Genomic DNA, 18,186 nt, shown 5'->3' with positions numbered 1-18,186 from the left:
GTTTATAAATGCTGTCGTTCATTGCTCAAACAAGTTGCTATGAAATAATCAGCAGGTAGTAAGGCCCAGAACTTTCTAGACCATTTCGTACACTGCAAATAATCGGTACACCTTTGAAACTCTTTAAGTGTTCCAGTTGCCTGAATATGAGCTAAAATGTATTTCGAATGTGTTATGTACAAAGAAAGGAATCTAAAATGTTTTACTAATCCGTTCAGTTATAAAGAAAACGTTCCAAAAGTGCACCGAATGTGTTTTGCTAGGAATCTCTATTCAGCCGAAGTTTGGGAATACACTTGAGAACACATCGCGCGCAGATTTGAGAGTGCTTGTGAAATCACTGCTTTCTTTGCTACGCCATGTTTGTAAACAATCTGGATCGGCAGCAATCATTTTCGTGATATTTTTGAATGCTCAAAAGGTACGTCACTTTCCTTTTTTATGTTCTTTACATATAATTTTTGTACTTGTACATTTGCTGAGCTTCATACTTTTGTTTTAAATAAACTAATAATTTACCATACCGCTTAAGTTTTGAAATAAAATAAATCTTGTGTTTTAAAACTGTGTGGTTACGTTAAGACTAACGTGTTACGATTCTAATTTTGAAACTTGACGATTGATTTAGGGTTCCTGTCCTTATCTTTCGATTTAGAATTTTTTAAGAGCATCGGAATTAGTGGTTTAAACAAGGGCTCCTAAACTACGGGTTATGACCCAAAAACATTTCTAATGAAGGTCGAAGGGCATTTCTTACGCTGTTCAATTTCAATCTTTAAAAAAAAAGCATCTCTTTCATCTAAATGCTTTTTATAAGTTCTGTCATCTACTTTTGTTTTTACAAATAGTTCGGGTGATTTAATTTTTCTGGTTAGCAATTTTTTGATACATTAGTATTTTTGCTTGTAAACATCCCAAGAGATCGATCATCTCTTGCACAACTTTTTGGTTTAACACACCGAAAAAGAATGAATCGCTGGAGGTTCTGCGGCTTAGATTAGGTTGAACTTGAATATGATCAAAATCTACCACAATAGTAAGAATGAGATTCGAACCTAGGTCCAGAGATCAAGATTCTTCTAAGTAATGATGTTTGACAAAATATATTGTCTAATGTTTCATATAAATAAATTTTATCTTGAATTTTGAGGATAAAATATTGCGTTACATTTAGCATCTTATTTATGGATAATTAATTTTATTTTCTGTTGCAGTTAAAAAAATCATAAAATTTGAGTTTCATGATCGATGTTTTGCAGAAATGCCAAGCAAAGTATTGTTCAAATGAATAATCTCAGTTCTAAACATTAGCTAAAAATCTTATTAAGTATCTTAGTCAAATTTTTGAAATCATTAAAGCAATTAGAGCAAACAGGAAGCCTTATATAAATGTGTGTTTTGAGTACGTACAATACATGTATCGGGTCGCGTGTTCTTAAAAATTTGGTCATGACACAAAAATAGTTAAAACCACTAGTTCAGAAAGAAAATACTTAATAGTTTTTTCTTTAATCCCACTTTTTAATTTGCCGTGTGATAAAACACATGTGAATAAAAAATTTCACCCTTTAGTTCTTTGAAAAAAATCCTTTAGTTCTTCGTAAACAGGTACAACCTGATAACGTAAACACAAAAACATTTTTTTTTTTTGAACCATGAAAAGTTTCTTGAAAGACTTAGTGAAAATTGTTGGATAACTAAACGTGATGTCTGTTGCAGTGCAAAAACTATTTCAATTGTAATTTAGTTGTTATATGTTCTATCACATTGAGAGATAGATTAAGGGTGACCACAGACTGAGGAAACAGGAAATATCAGACCTTTTTCTGAGAAAAATACCGAATTCAATATTAGTAACAGTTCTGGAAAGGGCGTAGGGAGATCTCCCTCGGAGATTTATCTAGTCTGAAATATGTTTAAGCTGTCTTTGATTATGTAAAGATGGGGAAAAGTATGGAGAAGGGGGAAGGATACCTCTACGAAAAAAAGTAAGAATGTAGTTTTAAAACTGTACATTTAGGGCATTTTTAAGGAACTTTCGGTTTTATGTTCCGGGGTTCATTTCAGCGGAAAATATTTTGAATCTAAAGTGTTAAAAACATTTTTGTAAGGTAACTTGAGGAATAAGGGTATTATTAACCACAATAGTTTGAAATTTTTTTTTTTTTTTTTTTTTTTGAAATATAGTTCAAAGCTATCTTTGGTGATGTTAGATGAAGGAAACTCTGGATGGGGGGGGGGGGGGGTTGGTATCCGAAAAATTGTAAAAACTGATGCGTCTAAAATATTTTAGCTATTTTTGATGATGTAAAGAGAGAAGGAGGAAGACAGGTATATAGGGGCTTTTTTCGGAAAAATTATTATTATAGAAAAAATAGTAGGGGAATGTGGGGTAAAGTGAAATTGCTAAGCTGGCTAGATTTGTTTTAAATGAGCAAATTGGGATTTTTTTTTTTTTTTTTTTGAAAATTACACTTTACAAAGAAAGAACATTAAAAAAAAGTGGAAATTTTTCCCTTTATTTTTTTCATAGAAAGAGTGAAAAATAAAATATTTTTCTGAATGAAAAATGTTCTATTCACTCATAAAAAATGTATTTGTTCAAATGAATGATTAAAAGAAGGGTAGAATGAATAATAAAAAGATAATGAAACAATGAACGAATGCTTAAATAAATAAAATACTTAATACATGAAGAAAAATAAATGACCGTATGAAATAGTGAATGAATAAGAAAATGGGTGAAGGCATGAATAAATAAGTGAATTAATGAATGAAGAAATGTTAATTAATTAATAAATGAATCCGTAAGTGATTTTGAAAATAACACTGCGCGGCAAAAAAAAAAAAAAAAAAAAATCTTCAAAATGCTTCTGACATTTTGTCGGCTGATTCTTATGTAGAACTACGCCCTGAATCCGAATATGATCTCCCCCCCCCCTATACGTATCAATTTCAATCGTCAGAAGATATTGGAACTTTTATTCAGTAAATTTCACAAAAACACAAATATTTAGAATCTAATTGCAACTGTCGCCCTCATAGCAGATATCTGATACTACATTAGATTGATAACCAACATGTTTGTCTAACATTTGCACACAAAAAATCGGTGTCACTCCTATTATTTTTGGAAATATAATCGTCCGAAGTTAGTACGTTATGGTGTTTTTTTATATTTATTTATTTAATATTTTCACACTCAGATTTTTTTTGAACATATTTATTTTTAATTTAATACAAAGAAGTGTACCTTATAACATAAACAGCTTTGGGAAGCAAGATAGTCTTTTTCTTGAATAGAAAATGCCCGTTTTGATATAAGTACCAGGTGGATCTATTGCGCATAACATGTCTAGATTATTATACCAATACTCGTCTTGTTTTTCCGGCCAAGCAAATTTATTTATTCCAATTGTTCTTGACATGCATTTGACCTAAACTTGCAAATGGTTAACTTCTACTATTTTTCTGGGATACCATGTTTTCCCATGCTTTAGTGCTACAAAATTAGCAGTTTTCAATAAGAGATGACCGTCTTTCTGAAATTGGTTTGATTTGATTCTTGATGTTTTCTTCGTTTTGGTCTACGTTATCCTCGAATTCAGTTTCAGATTCTGAATGTTCGCTTTCTTCAATATTCTCATTTTGATGTATTGAGAATGTATTCGTTTTTTTTTTTGTTTCTTCCATCGAAAAAAAAAGGGGGATAGGATTTGTTTCAGAGTACAATACTCTGAAGCAACGAACAGTTTTTTCCCCGTTACGAACTGCATTTCTCATCTAGTGTGCAACTTGACAGGGATGTTGTTTTTTCCCAATATTTTCACCAATCGTAAATTGTTCTTATAAATACTCCTTCTGCTTTCAAGTGAACTTGAACTGAGCTCGTAAAGATAGGGCCCATTCAATTTCATTAAATTGAACTTTTGGCAATGCAGGGGTATTTATTAGTTGAAAATTTAAAGCATTTATACAAGATGTTTGTAAGAGCTTCTCTCTATACATCTTTCGTATAAAATCCATTTGCAAGTTGAGGTCAAATGCATGTCAAGAACAATTATAATAAATAAATTTGTTTGGTCGGAAAAACAAGACGAGTATTGGTATAATAGTTTAGATATGTTATGCACAATAGATCCACCTGGTACCTATATCAAAACGGGCATTTTCTATTCAAGAAAAAGACTCTCTTGCTGCCCAAAGCTGTTTATGTTATAAGGTACACTTCTTTGTATTAAGTTAAAAATAAATATGTTCGAAAACAAAATCTGGGTGTGAAAATATTAAATAAATAAATATAAAAAATCGCCATAACGTACTAACTTGGAACGATTATATTTCCAAAAATAACAGGAGTGACACCGATTTTTTTGTGCAATTGTTAGACAAGCATTTTAGTTATCAACCAAATTTAGTATCAGATCTCTGCTATGAGGGCGACAGTTGTAATTAGATTCTAAATATTTGTGTTTTTGTGAAATTTATCGAATAAAAGTTCAAATATCTTCTGGCGCCTTTATAGTGACACCGATTTTGATACATATTTTTGATGTATGTAAGTGTAGCTAGAAAATGATCTAAAAATGTTGGTATCATCATGAAGGCGCTTTGAGAAAATTGGCCTTCAATATAGAAAAAAAATCATTTTCGGTTATTTTTAAACGGAGTTTGTGGGCGTCGCCCTCGTAGTGTCACAGATTTGACAGCTGTAACAGTATCTAACAAGACCACATAGTAATATGGAATTAAAAAATCCATGTCATTATAAGGGCGCTTCAAGCGACAAGCACATTAAAATCTGCAAATTTGAAAAACCGGCAAAAATGTGCCACGCCCCCTAAACAAAAAAAAAAAAAATTCTCAAAAACGGTGCTTAGGTAAAGCTCAAATTTCGGATTTACATTGCATTCATGATAAGGAACAACATATGTGAAAATAAAAAAAAAATTAAAAATGTCAACAATCAAAAATGCTTTAAACTGCCTGATTCTTACAGACAATGGCTCTTAAGTAAGCATCATTTTCTATTGAAGACAATGGCATCAACATTGAAATAAAAACATTCTAAGGATAAAATGAGTTTCGAACATTTACCATACAGGCAGTTTTGAACAAAACACGTTTAAAGATCTGATCCTAGGTAGGCTTTCATTAAATGTTTTTTCTAAATCACGTTGTAGATCAGAACCTACTAGGACCTTAAGTATAATATTCTGCTCCAGAACAGGGGACATGCTCTCCTACCATCTATACTGATTACATCCAAATTTTTAGTTTTGGCACTTACGCCTCTTTGCTTCTCACCGCCTCATATGTTGATGAGATTATTGTTCACACAGAGTATAATGCATTTTAGAAATTTGAATTAAAACTAACCAAAAGTAAACCTTTTTTTTTTTGGCACTCATTGAATTTTGTGATTTTTATCATCGATCATGAAAGTTATTCAAATTTTATAAAGCAGTAAATTAATAGCATTTCCAATACACTCATTAGTGAGTAATTAAGCATCATTTTCTTTGGCATGAGTGACAACATTCACATAGACATTTTAAAGTTAACATCAGTTTTGGTTCACTAAATACAGAGCAGTCTCAGCGAAATGTTTACAAGGTTTACAACATATTTCAGGAACTTCAATTGAAACTATATACGAAGAAATAAAAACTAACTTTTGACTATCTTTATATTTTGGGATTTTACCGTCAGGCATGAAAGTTTAGCAAGTTTTATGCAGCAGAAAATTATAAGTTCAACATTAATACATCATTTAATATTGATTAATTATGCATAATCTATGGCACAAACAAGTATGCAAAGCATTCTGAGGAAAAAATCAGTTCTGAACATTCACAGCATGCTGATTGCTGATGAGCTTTAGTAAAATGTTCATCAGGATTATAATGTATTTCAGAAAACCTAAATTAAACAGCAGTTATCGCAAATTAGCCTTGATTGTGTCATTAAGAATGAAATTTATTTTTCAACAGCACAATAAGACCAGCGTCACTTACCTTGAGATGATACCGAGTTGGCAGAAACGTCATTAGCAAGGCAGTTAATTAATCATAAGAACATTATTGTCTAATTAATCTGTCTTGCAAACTGATGTATGAGGTGTTTAGAAGTAAGTTTTACGTTCGCTTTAACTATAATAATACTTTTATTTGCCTGAATATAATTAGAAAATGTAATTATATGAAGCAGTATACCCGGTTTGTTTTAATGAAGTCTCGAAAGTTAATCACTAGAAAGACTGAAAGATTCCGTATAACTGGAAAAAGTAAAAAGGGCAATGTGGACCTTTCCGATTTTTTTGCGTGAATTTTTTAAAAATGACTTTCTGAAGTAAGCTCACGTACATAACGCATATTTGCTTATGACTACACTGTTAAAAAATCCTGAAAATTTAAGGTTAAAAGTGACTGTTGTCCATGATGCCAGTAACTTTTAACGTAAAATCCTATTTTACTGTACAATTTTACGGTACAATAAACGAGACTTAAAAAAACACAAAATGCCAGTGGCAGGTTCGGTTTCGGGATCTTCGGATTGGCATGCGGTTTTGCTGCCCAACATACGAGTTGAAACACATCGAATGAGGGGAAATACGGTGTTGTGTGCTTTGCACTGTATGTCACGTGGTGTATCAATTGGCGTTGTAATCGTTTATTTATTTATTTTTTTGCGATACAACTTAATGTTATTTTTTTATGTACTGTAAATAATCCATTTTACAGTTATATTTAATATAAAAGTTTCCTGAATTTGTATTAGGGTAAGCAACAATTTAGTGCATAAAAGTGTACAGTGGCATTATTTTCAACACAACAAAACGTATTGGCTTCAGTGTGTGGCATTAAGGCCTCCTACACACGAGGCTGTTAGTTGAATCAATTTTTTGAAAGTGTTGTCCGTCAAGTAGTTGATTAGAGTTTTTCGTTGCGTTCATATGAGGTAATTTAGCCTGATCAACTTTTCTGCTCGAAAGCATTTGGTGTATATTTTTTAAAAAATCTTGTCTTAGGCCAGCTGATTGTCGTGTGAATGATGCGAGATGATTCCTTTATTTTCTACCTATTTACACTTCCTATTAATCACCCGTTAGAAGGTTGATTCAACTAAATTGCCTCATGTAAAGGAGGTCTTTTTCTAACTTAAGGGACTACTTTCGGAAGACAATTATTACCACTTGAGAATTTTGATTACCAGTTGCCCATCATACAGATGCACTTTTGCTCTTACAATGTAAAATTGCTCTAAGAAGATATTTTCGTCGTAAGCATTCATGCCAAATATACACTTAACATTGCAAGTTTTCTGAATCCCTAAGAAACCACCGACTGAATAAAGCTTTATTCATCGAACTTTGGCTAAGAGGACAGTGTAGTACATCCACAAGGTCACTCTTCAGAGGCAGTTCATTCTTAATTTAACAAAATCATGCACAACTGCAAGTCTTGACTACATTGGATTTTTTTAACGGGTTTGAAAATCAGAATGTATGTGATGACGCTTAGTTTCATTAGAACTTTTCCGTTGTTTTTCGAAACAAATTTGTTATTAACGATCCATTCGAAACGAATAGCCTAAAAAACCATAACTATTATACCCAAAAACAGAAAAGACTTAACTTTTGTCTTGACTTGAAATCTATTTCCCAGCTGCCTTCTGTAAGTCCTGTTTTAATCAAATGAGGAAAATATCAGCTTCAAAAAATAAATAAATAAATAAATAAATAAAAAATTCTGATATTTTGTCAACATTGAACTGAGAAGAAAAAAATTGCGAATGACACATTGGAATGATAAGAGTAAACTATAAAATAAATATCTGAATGAGAAAAAAAATGTTCTAAAGAAACATTGCAAAGAGATGAATAAAGTATAAAATAAACCTTGGAATGAGATTAAAAACCTATAAAAGAAACATCGAAATGAAAAGAAAAAAAACTTTGAAAGGGATATTTGAATACGAAGAATAAACTCTGAAATAAACATTACATTATAAAAGAAAACTATAAAAGAAACATTTGACCGAGATAGAAAATATATAATACATTTTACCGGAATTGTTACTCTCAATAGTTAACTCGTTTACTTAACCAATAGAAATTCGTCACACGACATTAATTCTTCACATATGTTCTGAATTGTGAAAATTAAAAGCGTGACAGCATACTTTGGGTAGTTTATTTTCCAACATTTTGCTCAATAAGTCGTTTATTAAGAACCGTTCACAAGCATTTTTTGAAGTGATTTATAGCGTGAAAGTTACAAAACTTTTCATACAATCTCCTACCAACATCGACCAAATAAATATTCAGTTACATATACTAAACTATGAGTTGATGGATATTTACCGATACACACACATACACTTATACACATATTCTAGATGCATTATTGGAAAGTAAACTAACGCCATTACACGATAGTATGTTTACTTTGGGTGTGCTTTGGTATTCGAAACAGAATTTATTGATCAACAGCGTTAACTAAAGTTGGAACATTGTACCTATTGTTCTAGATTGTGTTAATGGAAGAATTGTTATTGGATGCCATTTTAAAATGATAGATTTAAAGGAGTGTCAGGATGTTTGATTTAAAGCATTGAAAATTGCATGCAGAAAAAAAAATATCAGTTTAGGTACCGTAAGTGTCTGACAGTCAGTGTGTGTGTGAGATAGAGGGGGGGGGGCGGAAGAGAGAGAGAGAGAGATAAGGACTAGACAACATATATAAGCTATGTTTTCTTTACTAATAATAAAGCTGAAAGTCTGTGTCTCTGGTAACTTTATTAACATTTTTGGCATCTTTATCACTTGCAATTTGTATTTTTTTATTTACAACATTTTCTTCCCATTACTCTTCTTCTATATGTCTGGATCTTTGGATATCTGGATGTCTGTTACGCGCATAGCGCCTAAACCGTTCGGACGATTTTCGTTAAATTTGGCACAAAATGAGTTTGTAGCAAAAAAATGAGCAAATCGAAGTGATTTTTCGAAAATTCAATTTTTTTATTCTTCTATTCCAATTTTAAGAACATTGTATCGAGCAAATTATCATAACATGGACGAGCAAATTACCATAACAGGGGCGAGCAAATTAAAATAGCAAATTGGCGAGAAATTCATCATCCATTATTTGCAAATATACCGGCAAACCGAAGGACCTTTTAATTTTCTACTACGGGCAAAGCTGTGCGGTACCACTAGTATTGAATAACATAAGATTGCAATGTTAATGGTACATTGAACCAGAATATCAAATTCAGTTTTAGTTTTTACAACGAAGATTATCATCTTTAACGTAATAAATTTTGTCAGAGAGTCCCGTAACTGCTTTTTTTAAAACATTAATACAAATATTAGTTCCCAAGGGGAAAGCTGCCAAAGCAAATATGGCCGACGTTAAGGATGAATGGCAATAGCTTACTTGTTTGCAATCGTTAAAAAGCTACAATCTCCAGACAGTGCAGGTTGAATATATCCCCCCCCCCTGAAAGGTTGAATATATTTTCCCACTGGTAGCTTAAAATATTTCTCACGACAGTGAGAAACATTTTTAGCAGCTATGAAATTTCTTGTAATTTAGAAAACTTGTTCGCAAATATACTTTTTCTTTAACTCGTGAGAACGTGTGAAGTTTCTGGAATCGTGAACGGAAGTACTGTGTGACGTTTCGAAATTTTCTTATAGTGTGTTTCTACGAGTTGTGGGTCGAAGAAATGCCGAACGGAAAAACTGCATTTGAAATTTGCTGGGAATATTGCGCTTTTTAACGATATCAGTTAAAGAAGAACTCTTTTTGCACCAATTACACAAAAACATATGGTATCGTTATCATAAAACGAAAATATATGCTTGCAAAGATTGTGTGCTTCAGGATATATGTAGTTTATGAAGCTCGAAATTGTTTGCAGTTATAAAAAAAATAATTATAAAAACTGTTTATCACCCGAAGCCTCCTTTGTGAAAATTATTTAAAAATTTTTGCTCATCACAAAGTTGTTTTTTACAATCAATGTCTGCATAAATGGTAATTTTATAATTTTAACTTTAAGCATTTAAGTAAAATGATTTAAAACATAAGAAAGCATTCATACAATTGTTCAATTAGACGAAAGTACATTAATCTTATTTAAAATTCTGTTAAACAAACCAAAATAATATCCTTTGTGAAAACATTATTAGTTATGTGTGACAATAGTAACAGACCACGGATTATGTGGAATTGGCAAATGTTCAGTTAAGACGAGTCTATCTGAATGAGGGGGAACAGTAAAAATTTGATGAGCATGTTCCTTCATTTGAATGTGACCATGCTTAATTAAGTCAGAGGTCCATTTCTGCATGTAAACATAAAGTTTGCCTTTCCATCAAATCAGCAGTCAAACTGTACTTACGTGTAAAAGGTTTTTCAAAATTTAAAATGGTGCTTATGTATTCTATTAGAAAAATAATATATTCTTGCTTGTATTTTGCATTTGCTTTAATTTTTATAGAGTGTTTTGGGTCATAAATATCACATTTAATTGTGGCACATTAATTATAAAAACATTTTGACTATCCATAAGCGGTCGGACCAAATCAATTCTTATAATCTGAACTTTACTGGAAATTTTTACTGTGTTTCACTGTTTTCATAAAAAAAAGTTAACAACAATCAAAATTATTCACACTGTAAAAAAATTCCAAAACGTTACTGACTATTTTAGTGTAACGTTTCCGGATTTCATTGATTTTCATCCAATTCCTGAGAAAATCAAGTATCATTGTCAAAAAGTATCCTAAATTGCTTCAAGTTGCAAGAATGCAGACTTCTAACTGTTGTGAAAAATATTTTTAGCTCCCACTTTAAAAACTAACTGAGCGTATATGTATTAAGTGTATCGGTTTTGGTTCGATCATGATCCATCCAGACTAATAAAGCTCCCAAAGGGAGCGAGTAACTCTCTAAATTCCGCAGCTTTGCAAAGAATTTTAAGCAATAGAGAGGTGCATGCTATTCTGTCTTAGCGATGGTCCAAGTTGCAATAGTGCTTCTGGAGCTTTGTTGGTAAATCAGGAAGGTACTGATATTGAACCTACGTTTGTTTTTTCTCGATTGACTTTAACCGGGGAGATTACTGAATTCTTCAGAAAGATTCCAGGATAATTTCAGAAAGGTTACTGACATTTAGAGGAAAGCATTCCAGTTTTTTGCAAGGAATGTTACTTGCAGAAATTGGGCACATCAGCTGCCAATTATCTATCAGGAATGTTTCTGAGTATATATATATATATATATATATATATATATATATATATATATATATATATATATATTAAATCCGATATTTAACTTGAAATTTTTTAAAACAGCAGCAATTTTAATGCATTATAATAACTGCAATACGGTGTTTGGTTTTACAAAGTAGTGGAAAAAAGTAATTTTTCTTTAATATAAAATAATGTACAAGTCATATTATTTTAACCCTTCCTTTTTTTATGGTCATAAAAGATTGTCAAGCTGTCAAGAAACATCAAAAGGTAAAAAAAATGTTCAGTGTACATATTCTGATCTGAACACTAATGAACTATAAATAATTTTCTTTATTTTTCAATTATTAAATTATTACCTTATATGTAACTTTATATGTTTTAAAAGTAAGGTTTTAATGCCATCGTACCCACATATTCAATTCACTACCTTAGTCTAATGACATTAATTTAAACCTGTCTGTGCTTTATTGGGCTTGAAGCACCAGTCGCAGAAAAGTTTGAATTTAAACCTTCCTCATTAAAATAATGTATGCCAGATTATTTTGACGCGTCTTGTCATTAGACTCATAATAGGTTATCAAGCTGTCAAAAACCAAAAGGTAAATAACTAAATTTTCATTACATGTTTTGCCCTTGAAATTAATAAGCTATTAGTGAATTAACTAGTATTTATCAATTTTCAAAACTTTTTTATACATAATTTCAACAGTTTTAAAAGTCATGTTTTAAAAATAATGTACTTAAGTATTCAATTCAGTACCTTCACCTAATGGCATTCAATTAACCGGTGGATGCTTTAGTGGGCCTAAAGCACCATTCTTTGCCAACTATGAATTTAAATCATCCCCATTAAAGATTAAATGCGTAAATACCGAAACGAAATGTCTGTCCGTGAAATGCTATTTAAAATCAATTACATTTCATTAGGGAAATGAGAATTAAGAATTTATGATATTGAAAGAGTTTTAATATTTTTGCTTAAGGCATCATGGAAATAGTTTTACACAAAATGCTCATCATCGTATATTTGATAGAATTACCGAATGAAAAATCATTGAAATTTGTATTTATACTATTATAAAAATTAGAATTTAAATTAACTTAGCTAAATGCTAGAACGTGAATGAAGTACAAGTATCAATAGGTTATTATTGAAACAGAAGTTGATTACATTTTCTAGTAGCTGATTTCGCTGATGTAACAAAAGTAAACCATTTAAGTCTCTAGTGGCCTTCAAATGTATTTTTGCTATACACTTAATTACGCTTCAATATTTTGCATACGATAGGTTTTAATGAAACTTAGCAGTAGAATAAGGTTTATCCGGCCCTTGTTTATCCAGGTCTTAGGTTTATCCGGAAGAAATTTGTAGAGTTAACAAAAAGGTATATTCACTTAAATAATAATCCGAAGTTATGATAGCAATAACGGAATTATGATGTACCAAATAGTCTCTTATTTTGATTAAATGTAAACTCTTGCAAAGGCCGAACACAGCGGATAAATTTGGCAGCTATAATTGTTTGCATTGCTTGCATGATAGATGATGTCCCTGTTAAAATATCTTCTTTTTTTATACATTAAAGCGATTAAATGGTATTTTTACTGCGATCGCTGATTAGAAGATGAATAGTTGTTATTTTATCTCATAATTCATCAAAAATTAATAGTTTACCCCTGTCATATATTTTACGTGTCATATATTTTTGAAGGAATTATTACGCTCTAACAAGGCACTTAAACATCAAGAGAATACGCAAATTAAAAATAATGTACTTCGTTTTGCATGAAAACTACATTTATTATTACTGACACATGCAGAAACTATTGCATGTCATATTTTATGCTGATATTGTATGAAGAATAGTAGTACTGCAAGTATTTATTTATTTATTCATGTTGAAAGCATTCTAAGCTAAAGGTTTTAGTGTCATAATATAAAAGAAATCAATTAAATTCATTCTATTATAACTACAATTTAACATAAAAACCCTTATTATTTTTTTGTCAGGGACTAGTAATGACTGTTTTAAGGGGGTATTTTTCAATAAATTATGTGACATTTAAGAACATGCATAAAATTGAGTGAATCAAACCAATTACGTATCAGAGTTTTGACAAGTACGTTTACTATAACTACAAGTTTGTGTTAACTTATCAGCTGCTATCAACCCTTTAAAAACCATAAACTATGAGGTAGAGTGTGAAAAAAATATTAATAAAATTGTTGAATAGCAGCACAACTAACGTATAAAACTGGGCCGAATTTCTACCAAAAGAAGTGAAGAAGCTTTATAGCCCCCCACTACTTATACCCGGATTTTGCTTAAGATGATAAAAATTTCATGAAATTGAAATTAAGGGTAGGAACGTAGGTCCAGAAGCTTCTGAGCACATTAATCCCTGCGTGCATATCCAGTTTTTTAAAATGGTTCAGTCATGAAAATTCACGTGTCTTCTGTGTCTATATGGTCCCTATGAATTGCAAAGCTACAATATGTTACTAAAATTTGAAAAGTTCGTTGTTGGGCTCAGAAATATATGAAAAAGTACTGATATTACCTTCATTTTATCTTCATTAAAAATAACCTTGAATAAAAGTAATTTACGGCATATTATACGTAAGAGTGTGTGGGGAAAAATGAATTATTTAAAATAACTGACCTTTTTATAAGTAAACAAATATGAAATTTGTTTTGAAATTATAGTACATAAAAAAGAACGATGTATTACATGATGAACCTGACATTGAATTAAACCTAATATTTTTTTTTAAACCTTTGGCAGTTTATTTGTACATTTCAAAAAAGGTGGATATTTTTATTTATTTATTTTTTTCGTGGGGCATAGTGAAAAGCAAAATATTTTCTGTCTGGTTATTAAAAAAATGTTGACCAAATAAATGTGTAACTGAAATAATGAACGAATAAATTAATAATAAAAACTTTAACACTTAAAATAATAGAAACAGTTTTTGACCTACAACGAAGTTTTTCCATATGAGCATCGGTTTTTGAAAATTGCTTCTACAGGCATATGCTTCGATCTTCAAAAATAACTTTTCCTGATTGTAGTTGCCTACATGTTTTTCTAAATAGTTTAAATATTACCAAATAGGTGACGTTGAAAACAGGCTAAATATTTCATCATTTCACTCTGTCCCTACAGTTTTTTTTACCAAAGCAGAATATTCATACATATTATTATTAACAACTAGAAAATCACCCGTCATTGTATGACGGTTAAAAATTGCTTTTACATTTGAACGAAGCAATTGGCTGTTTGATGACATTTTGATAGTTGAAATTTTAACCCTAACTCCTGTAGATTAACCCTAACATCGATTAGATCGTTGATTGTTTACCACTTTTTCAATTCTTTATTCGTCGAAAACGTCTTACCAGTAAAACAGTCAAGTTGCCAGATTCAGTTCAGCCTTTTCAAAATAAAGCATTTCTCAGCATGTCATGCATTGCTAAAAATATTATAATATTAAGCATTTTTGCTTCTTCAATAATTAAATAAAGCCAAAACGCATGTTGTGGTGTGAGTTTCATATACTTGAATATAATCAGTTAATTAGTAATTATGGTATTTTTTTCTTTGCAAAAATATTTTAGTCTGATACGCCTTAGTAACAAACATAAGTTTATTCGATAAATTATGAAATAAGTTTTTAACACAGGGCACACTCATGTGCCACGCTCCTTAAAAGCGTAAAATCTACTGAAGATGTTATAAATCTTCAGTAGATTCTACGCTTTGAATAGCAGATAAGAAGAATGTTAAGTGCTCTAAAGACTTCGTCCCTAGAAACTTTGTTTGCTAAGAATGCATCATTATATGCGAATCTTAATGACGCGTTAAAAGGGCGGGCAGAACCGGACTTCATGTTCCGGAGAAATGACAGGACCCGGACAGCCGGACTCATTAGGATCTGCTCGATTGGATGCGATAGCAAATTTCTCTTATTGTTCCTGAGGAAACGGCGCTTCCAGAAGTAGTCACCGTGGAGATATCGTAAAGAAACTAATTAAGATGTTGCGCATCTTTGTTGCACGAAGAAATCTTTAGGAACTCATTTAGACACTTGGTGCTTAAAAATTCACTTTATAGTTATTAATTGTTAATAGAATAAATGTACAATAACGATCTCTTTTACATTAATTATTAAAAATAGTGCATAAATTGGTCGTAGTTGAACGTAAAAGGAAAGCCGTTATATGTGTGTGTGTATTTTTTTTTCTTTTTTTATTGAGCCATCACGTATTGCTGGATAATGTTCGCTAAGTAAGCGTTCTTTGATTTTTGTTTTTCTATGCTTATGGTGAAGGCGTCCATGTGTCTCGGAATCGAATTATTTTTAAACTGCCGTCTCGACTTGCACAATCCATTTTACGTGAAAACTGTATCCAGCACACAACTTCCAATATCCAGCACATGACTTTTGACATCTTCCTTTCAAATTATGGTTCCAATAAAAGCCATTAATAGAACAAGAAATCCTACTAGTAGGATCCTATCGCAATTCATAATTGCGAAAACTTGTACTGAAGTGAAATTTGCGCTTTAGGACTCACACTTTTTCCCAAACAATGGTTCTTTTTGAGCCTAAAACTGTATTTTTTCATTAAAAAATAATTTATTAGCTTAATTTTAATAAATCGTTAAATAAACAGAAATGTCTTAAAAGTTGACTTTAATTGACTCAGGTATCTCTTGACAACACTGTAGAAATTGCAAGTTTCTATCATTAAAACTTTTTGAGAGAGAGGTACATAAAGTTTAGCACGCGTAAACAGGCTACTGACCTCCATTAAACTGAAATTTATTATTGAATTTGGAGAGAAAAACATGAAACAGAAATTAGAGAATTCATCAAAATAATTTATAAAACCACATTAAGAAATAGTTTTACTTTCCACCTTATTTAAAGGTTTAAAAAATAGCTAGTGTGGTTTCAGCAATCCTCTTTAACGACTTCTACTCATTTTCTTTACGGGAAGGCGGGGGGGGGGGGAGTATATTGTTCTGGGCAGTTTTCACTTTTTCCGTGTCCAACTCCACAATTAACCACGTTATGTTTCTAGAATACAAATTGAAACAACAGAAAACCGTCAGGGTCCTTGTCACATAATTTCTGCACAAGATCTCTTGAGCTCCTGCTTCGCACAGACACTCTGAGACAAAAAGAACGAGATCTATATATATATATATATATATATATATATATATATATAACTCAAAATTTTCATCCCATCTTTAGCTCATTTTTTAGGGGCGGGGCTTTCAGTACGTTTACTTACAAACTACCCCTAACAATGTTCTGAAGTCAAAAATTATCGCATATTCCATGCACGCGACACCCCTGTTTTGAGCACTCATTGACTGGACTAATGTAATATTTACATCTTGTTATAGTGCGATATGAAGTTATTCCAATTAAACCGTTACCTACACATGTGGTACCACCAAATGTTCGAGCCCTGGACCCGTGCTCCTTGTGCTGAGGCCTTAATCTGGACCTGTTCGTAAAAAGTAATGTTTTTTGTTTTGTGAATATCAGGAAATATGGGAATTATTTGTAATAAAAGTTCGCTTGCTTTCTGTATGTTGTTGCAAAATTGTGAACACACAACGATTATTCCACCATCTCTCGGTAAAAAGCAACTCTCGCTGCTCACGTTTTAAACCGGTTTTGAAATGGACTCCTCCAAAATTGGATGCCAACAATCGTGGGATGAATTTTATTTGTACTTCAGAATGCCAGATTCAAAGCATCTTGTATGTTCTGGGGCATTCCAAGGTATTTTTGACATTTATGTAGAGTCCGTAACGTGACCTCTTTTGCCATAACTTTTTACTTTACTGTTTGATTAGCATATTATTTTATTTTGATCTTTTCCTACCAACACACCAGCTCAAATTAAAATAATTTGCAAATCAAACGGTAAATTAAAAAGTTATGGCAAAAAAAGGTCACGTTACGGACTCTACCTAATTTTAAAAATACCTTGGAATGCCCCTTCTACACTTCCACGAACTGTCTTAATTTGTGGAAGTGTTTAGGTAACTCTTGTAAAAAGATAGTCCTGAAAAAAAAGAAAAAAACGGGCATAATGAGCCGCAACACATTTCTTGAGTAAAAAATACTTATTCTACGATACCTTTAACGTTGTATTTTCAAATAACAAAAAAACTGCAAGTTTCTTAATGATTATTCAAAAATAAAACACAATAGTACACCATATTTTTTTGTTGACTTATACAAAAAATAGATATGTTAAATAATAAATCATAAAATACAGGTTACGAAATACAAATTTAAACAAGAAAGGAAAAATAAACAAATTAAGAATATTACTTACTTATACATTAATAGCTAAATACAACAATATTACCGCCACGAATATCAACAAACCAAGATATTATTCCATTTCTAACTCCTTTTAAATTTACACTCTACAAAAAGCGCTCATTTGCACGTAAATAGGTTTTCTAAACGCAACTTTGTTTCAACTTTTGAGCCAAATTTCGCATCAATTTAAAAGTAGTTTCAAACAATTTGACTCAAATCTATGCGCTTCGCTTGAGATCTCTTTCGCTAACTGTTGCATTACTGTCTGCAGAAATAGCGAAGCAAATTTAGTGCGAGCTAATGACATCGTTTACATGCCCGAATGCGGATTCGGATTAACTAATGCAATGTCTCTTCGGAGCCATTAGAAATATAGAATAGGAGTAAGAATTAAATGGAGGAATCCCGGTTGGAGACTTTGGGTTAATTTGAATTAGTCGGAAAATACCTAGTGGAAAATTATTCTGAAAAGAGTTTATCTAAGTTTTAATTTCTTTCTTTTTGTTTTGGGAATAATATGTGTCTTTGAATATGCATGCAGTTGCAGTTTGTATAA

The sequence above is a fragment of the Uloborus diversus genome, chromosome 4, assembly GCF_026930045.1.
Source record: "Uloborus diversus isolate 005 chromosome 4, Udiv.v.3.1, whole genome shotgun sequence".
Taxonomy (NCBI): Eukaryota; Metazoa; Arthropoda; class Arachnida; order Araneae; family Uloboridae; genus Uloborus; species Uloborus diversus.
The sequence above is the reverse complement of the archived record's forward strand: the minus strand, read 5'-3'. Positions refer to the sequence as shown.